General features: G+C 39.8%; 1 protein-coding gene across 2 annotated transcripts in view; it reads right to left on the bottom strand.

Annotated features, from left to right (window-relative positions):
* Nucleotides 1-2,099: 2,099 nt before the first annotated feature.
* Nucleotides 2,100-7,592, bottom strand: part of LOC149012115 (PPR repeat protein) — a 35,675-nt gene continuing 30,182 nt past the window's right edge. The window contains exons 3-5 of one of the 2 annotated variants that reach the window (XM_089158653.1): nt 5,858-6,076; nt 4,755-5,057; nt 2,100-2,425 (exon numbers count right to left, since the gene is read on the bottom strand). The gene's annotated coding sequence lies outside the window, so the exon portion shown is untranslated. Of the gene's footprint in view, nt 2,426-2,459; nt 5,058-5,857; nt 6,077-7,592 lie in introns of those variants that run through there. The other variant, XM_089158652.1, reaches the window with a different exon arrangement.

Here is a 7,592-nt window from a genome sequence, read left to right as displayed (position 1 = left end):
CTCCCATAATTCACGTATGGCTCATCAATTTAATGCCTCTATAGTTATTACAACTTTGAATATCTCCTTTATTTTTGTAAATTGGAACCACAACACTCTCCCCAATCATCCGGCATTCCCGTGCTCATAATCTTATTAAACAACAGTCAACCAAACTAGTCCATGGGTTCCTAAGCCTTCCATACTCAATTGGGATTTCATCGGACCTTGTGTCTTGGAGTTTCATCCCTTAAAGCTTACTGACATCGAAATCACGATATAAGTCCGGACACCTGCCTGGTGAAAAGTGTAATCGCCGAAACATAAGTGCTTGAAGAATGCTCATTTAGTAAACTAGAGAAATAGGTTTCCCATCTTTCTTAATATCCTCCTCACAAACTAATATTTTACCATCTCCATTTTAATACATCTAACATGGTCAAGATCTCTACTCTCTATCCCTCATCTTAGCTATCTTATAAATAGATTCCCCCCTGTGCCCAACTATTGTATAACTCTTCATACCCTCCTGCCCGCAATCTTAGCTCATTTCTATCTAACCTATACCTGAAGATCCTCAACATCCTTAGTCTTTGCCATGTCTTAAAACTAGCTTTTATCCTAATGGCAGCTTGAACCTCACTATCCCACCACCACGCTCTATAAGAATGGATCTTTCCTTTGATTCACCTAGAACATTTAGCCACTCTTAATACACATAGCCATCTCATTCCACATTGCATTGGTATCCCCTTAAAATCCCATCCTTGTTTGACTACTCATTAACGAAGGATTTAGAGTACTCTCCCAAATTCCACCATCTTACGGGATAGTTTACCTTGGACCTTTATGTGTTCTTGAGACTAAGCACATATCCAAGACCACAAGCATGTGTGCTTAAGCTTCCCCGATCACCTGCAATCTTTGCACAACAACATCAGCCTTCTAGTTAGGAAGAAATCTATTGGCCAGCGCCACTTGAAAGTAATTAAATGTATCTTGAAGTAAGATTTATAATAGATAGATCAAAAAAGACAAAATCCAAAATTGAAATCCCTGACCTCCAAAACCAAACCTCCATGAACACTCTCATATCCTCTGATCTTCCAATATGTCCATAAATCACCTCCATGATAATCTTCCCAACCGAGAATCCACCCATATTCCCAAAACAGCTAGACTCATCTAGTCCACTGAGGTATAACAAATATAAAATTCAACAAGCTATAGCAATAACACACCCACTTAACACCACCACACATAAATACCACAAACACTCCATTTATTTTTTATCCCAATACCAAAGTTAAAGCACAACTCACCCCCCATCAGTCTCTGAATGCAACATAATCCTCCCCTCATAACATCTCAACTAAGCTCACAAATCCTAGTCCAAGAGCCAACTAACCACGCTGGACTAGTTCCCCGCACCAGTGAACCCTTTCACCGCCCGGGCGCCGGAGCGGCGGGGGCTGTCTGCCTTCTCACCCGGCCTGGTAGCGCGCGCTTTTTTGTGGGGAACGCCCTAGCATAGCTTTTATCATTTAAGGTCGAATCCATGAAAAAAGGTTTGGCTAGCAATAATCCTATCACCCACTCTCTTCTTCTCTTCATCTGATTTTGAAAAAAAATTCAAAAGAAGGTGGTCTTGTCGGAACTGAAAAACAATAGTAAACCCAATTGCGATGGTTTGTGATGAGTTTGAAAGGAAGAAGAAAAAAAAATCCTAATCGAACTTGGGCTCTGATGCCATGTCAAAAAATCTCAAGCCCTCTATTTATAATTAAGTGGAAAGTACATTATTACATAAATACCCTTATTTGGGTAATAAGAAATAGAATTTTACATGAATACAAACTCTAATCGTGTAGAATCCAACAATTATTATTATTGTCGTCATCATCATCATTGCAGACCAACCGTAATCACTTGTGAATGGATTTGTTCTCCTAGTTTTAGTATCGTGACAAAGGAACAGACACTTATGACATGGATCGTGCTTCAGTGGTGCGACAGATGTGGTGGTGCCCACTGTTGGATCCACTACGTGTATTTCATTAAATCCTAGCCGCTCAAAACACCACGTGCACATTAAAACAACTTTAGTGAAACAAAATTGATTTTTATTTAAAATGAACCGAGCCATGTTTTGAGTAATTGGAATTTAATTAGAAACCACGTGGCGTGCATCCAATGGTGGGCACCACAGGCACCAACACGTTAGATGCACCACACAAGTAACATCCGCAGGACACCAGAAAAAGGGAAAGTATTGGCAAGCTACCCAGGATTTCCATCTTGCGGGATGAGGCCATTACCTTCACAAGATCTTAACACTCGAGCAAAACCAGAAACTCAAAGCAGCCCACAACAATGCATCAGATGTAGGACTCTGGCAGTCTGGCTTGTTTGAGACATCCAAAGCATCATCAATCCCACTGGATCTCTGCATACATATTCACAAGAGCTGGCTTTAATACCAAATTCAACTCAACTCTGCATGCTATCACATGAGCATCAATTAATTTCGTACAACCGAAACCAAGAAGACAGGATACTGTTAAGTTTTGTGAAAATGAACTCATTAGGAGTGATTCCCACCTTAATCATTTAAAGATAGTCTTAGAGCATGATCCCACTTTTGAGGTTAGACAAAGGAAGAGATCATAGTGGCCTAAGAGACTGTACCACCATAGTACATAAGACCTATATTTTCATATGCTTCCACAAAATGATCACATCAAGGCACCTTCCAGTACTAGATTTGACTCAAATCCATACCTTATTTGCTTGTCCCCGCACACAAGTCCGCCACTCAAGCTCCATTAAAGATACACTGACCGTGAAAAACTTGAAAAGGTGAACTCATAGGGGAATAACAAAAAATCACCATGTGACCAAAGAATTCTATTGTGGGTTAATGATTTTCATAACTAACATAAGCAAATAGCATGCTAGTCCATGATACCAAATCAGTGTAAGACATTTCATCAAACATATCCTGTGTTGTTTCAATCCCAAAACATTCTGCATAAAGAGACGATATAAGATTGTTCCAATCTCAAAAAAAGTGTCTTTTAGACCCAACTAATTAGAGGACTGTGGATATAAGCACCACCTTTCAATGACCTTGAGATGCAATAAAAGAGAACCTATGAACAAAAAATTTCCGGTAGGCACAAATCGGTTGCACTAGCAACCGTGGGCTCTGACTTTATAATCCATTTTCTCTTCTAGACAACGAATTATTTTAATCCATTCTCAATGCCCGAAATATGGTTTGTAATGTATCAATACCCAATGCCACCTGACACTAGCCTCCGAATTGGATCGACAATGCGGTACCACAACCATGCATCGAGTCCATGATACAAGAGTCAAAGGCATTTACTGAGAAATGAAAGGATTAATGTGTACAAGTAATAATAGTAACCTAGGTTCTAATGATAATAAAAGTAATAAGCTCTCAATATATCAAACGCATATCCAACCGTATCTGTGATAAAAGAAGTATCTACATGAAAGTCGTATCAAATCTGCCACCACCAACCTAATGGACGCATGCACACATATAATACGCACACACTGCATCATGCTCCATGTCCTCATGTATGGTGGCTCTCTCCACCACATCCACTCATATCCATATGCTTCCTGCACAGAAATATCTATGCCAGTCCCATCATCTAAAAGGAATGATTTCCACGAGGGTTAGTTCCATCGAACTTGGGAGCAAAGTCACACTAACAACGTGTAACTGATGAACCCACATGAGCAGCAATACAATTGTTAATGTAAGTCTATTAATTACCTGCCATGTCCATCTCATTGGTAACCAACACCCCATGGATTTAGCCATTGGGTTGGGGCTAGCCCCCTCTTGATAACCCTACCCAAACTGCTGGATGTCCCTCATGGATTCAGTCGTGGCTTTGGAACATAAAATGCCACAGTTCAGTTAACAGTATCCTATTGTTGCCTTGTGGCCCCTCACAGATTCAACCGTTGCTTCAGTAAACCCACAAGCAACAAGATAGCATCCTCTCAATAACACCCACCACTCGATTACCACGAGTCACCTAACACCTTTGCCCCTGTTGGTAAAGGCCGTAACAAGGGAGAATCCACCATACAATGGTCACCTACTGATCATGCTACTCAGGATACAGGACACTAACCTCATAGATTTTTCCGTTGCTTTGAAAGTCCAAGCAACCTACTGATAGGTATATGCATGTTACCTCGTGAACCCTCACAGATTCAGCCATCACTGCGCAAAACCCAAGTAACACCCCGAGCACATCGCATCACATAAAATCAATACCCGACATCCATACGACGGGTTACCTGAAACCATCACCACTGTTGGTAGGGCTGCAGGATGTAACCTAACTGAGCATACAAGCATGATGACATGCATGAACATGCTCAAGATAGCAAGATGCATATGATCATTTCCATCCTCATAGCCCCTCCTATACTATCATTCATGAAACATACCCAATATATCTCAACCCACAAGTTCATATCCATTTCCATGCTCACTTCCATGTCAATCATAAAACACACTCAAGTTGCTGTAGTAAACATATTCACACCCATTTTTATATTCAAATCTACCTTCATTTCAACAATAGGATGCCCAATACCATAACTCATTATTCATGCATGCAAGTGACAGTATAACATATGATGCAATGTTCAATCAAGTCATAAACATGATTCATAAGCATTAGATAGCAAATAACCTAGGATCTAAGCATACATCCCCTCACCTTGTGTGTGAACCTCAACTATTTGGTTCAAGGTGTGAATTGTTGTGAGGTCTCTCCAACTGAGATCTTCTACCCATAGACATGTTACACAAGTGATGGCACACATGTAGAAGCCCTCCCCCCACATGCCAACCCTTTCATTTTGTTGACAGCATGACTAGTTGAGAGGCCTGTTCTTGCCGATTGATAGCCTATCAATCGGGGTTGCTGTTGCTGTCAAAAGTGAATCCAGGAATAGGGGTTTTTGATCCTTGAACTCCAATGCAGCTTCCCTTAACTCATACAACTCCAATCCTCAGTTTCCTAAACATATTTAGCACTACATTTAAACAATGATCCATGAAATTGCACAATTAAAATATTATTTCTATCAAATCAAGGTCTATAAGTGAGTTCGCACTCAACCTTGTCAAATCCTTAGTATCTTGGGTTCATTCCACTCCCTTAGAGAGTAGATCACAAATCTAATCACCATTTGCAAAACCTCTATGGTTTCCCTCTCTTTCTACTTTCTAGGCTTATATCATTGGATTCTTTAGCTTGGAATCACCAAATGTTACAAACTAGTATGGGCTTTTAAAGGGCAGCAAGGGTTCCCTGATTCCAATGATTTCTGATGTTTTAGGACAGTCCCTGGTGGTTTTCTGGCAAGAACCAGCCTCCCTCAGTCCTCCTTTTCTTTCTTCAAAAATGTCTATAATTGGAATGAGGGATTTAGGTAGGCTTTACAACAACCTTTAGAGGGGTAAAGGGGTATTCCAACTCCTTTTGCGCAACCTAAGTCTATCAATGGGTTAGATGGTCCAATTGATTGGCCAACCAACCGATTGATAGGTTTATACCAACTGTATGGGTTTTGACAGCGAAAGGATTTTGACCTCCACACCCAGTTGGTGCCATAACTTATAAAATACAAGTCTAAATGCCCTGATTCTTTTTACATCGTTTTCTGGACTCAAATGGCTTCATTTTTTTTTTTCATCCAAAAAATGGCTTCATTTCATATGAATGAAACATGGTTCAACTCTATATGTAACCTCCTCTAAATTGGGTGGAAAACAGCTGTGGTCTAAATAACAAGATGAATATGTGTTTGGTATTACCTGGTCTTCAAGTCTTGTGATGCTTGTATAGGGAACTCCGAAAGTGAGTCATCCGCCTTTCGACACATCCCGTGCACACAGTGTCAAAACCGTTCCTCCTTTCCCTCTCGACCACAGCTGTCTGTGGTATCCATTTCATCCATTTTTGAGGATTCGGGTCCTAGTCCAATGTTGTCCATCCGGATGAACCACAACAGGCTGTTGCTTGACCTCTTGGATCTGGATCGTATGATACACCGGGTTAGGAATCTAGGTAGGGTATTACAATTTCAAAAGATACACAAACATATAGAAAGAGACAAATAGTAGATAAAGATCACCTTCTTCTCTACCTTTCTCTGCAACCACTATCTCTCCCTCATACACATTAAAAACTACCAAAAAGTCAATTAAATAAAATTCTAGTCTATAATGACAGGTTAGCTTGTCAAACAGGGAAAGCATGAGAGATAAAAGGTGAGGTAATCAAGCTTATATTCTTTCGCCAATGGGCTGTTCAAAATTTTCAGTGAACAGACATAGAACACATGCCCACTCTTACAAATTATAGGATGGATAAGCAAAAGCCTTCATGCCAACATACAGAGAGAAATCACTGATAGATATAAGTATTACGTTCATGCAAAACCTTTAAAAAGTATACATGAGAGAAGTATATCAAATGCGCTAACACTGAAATCCACGTATAGCATTATTTTCAAATATGCGAGTTCTACACAAAGGCTTAAATTCCTTAAGATTGTTGGAATCTGATACCATGGGCAAATGTATAGAGCAATAAAACATTACAACAAATACCATGTACAAACACTTACCAGTTTCAAATGGCACAAACAACCTTGTAGAAAAATATACCCCGCATGTCCCTCTAGTGATACATACAAACAACATTTGAGAGAGTTGAGACCTATAAAATACTTTCTTTAAGGTATTTAAACGCCTCAATTTGTGCAACGTGGGTTGACCATGCGTTTAAACCTCCAAGATAAAACAACCCTCTATCTCATACAGTGCACCCCAAAATGTGATTACATAGAGAATCCAAAAGTTACATTCACCAATCTGTTTACAACAAAACAACTAAAAAACAAGGTTTCTAAAAATGATGCTAGAGAATGAGCAACACCTACTACCTTTATATAGGAGGGTAACAGACACCATTTAGAGTTGTCTCCAAAAGATATGCTCAAACATGTCTTTTCCCTTAAGGCTTGTCCGTTAGCCCTTCAAACTAGCCTTCCAAAACCCATCTATTGGCTATTCAAGTGTCTATACAGAAAAGATCCATACCTCTAACAAAATGAAATTTGAATCTTTAAATATAACTGTTAAAACTACAACACCTAGAAGAACACATTGCTATCCCAAGGATGACATCCAATGGATGACACCATTTAAGACATGGATCATTAGGACTAATGCAAGCTGATCCAGACAAAGAAAGGGATGCTTGGTTAGACCAAGTAAAAGCTCAAACAAATGAATTAAAGCACAAGGACGTGAAGCATGAAGATCACATGAAGAACTAATGATCAAGATAAAGAATCAATAAAGCACAAGACCACCCCATGATGTGAACACAAAGACCCCTGGCCGAAACTTCAAGTGGGGCCACTAGGATGGTGCCAAGAAACCACCCTAAGCTGGTCGAACCCCTTTTTGGGGGAATTTTGAGCATTTTTCCCCTTCTTTTTATTCTGGAAGTATCCCCAGAATATTCCAGAATTTAGTTAAG

This window comes from Hakea prostrata, chromosome 6 (assembly GCF_041222555.1).
Source record: "Hakea prostrata isolate BN-2017 chromosome 6, UWA_Hpros_2, whole genome shotgun sequence".
Classification (NCBI taxonomy): domain Eukaryota; kingdom Viridiplantae; phylum Streptophyta; class Magnoliopsida; order Proteales; family Proteaceae; genus Hakea; species Hakea prostrata.
Note: the sequence above shows the minus strand (reverse complement) of the source record. Positions and strands in the feature narration are given on the sequence as shown.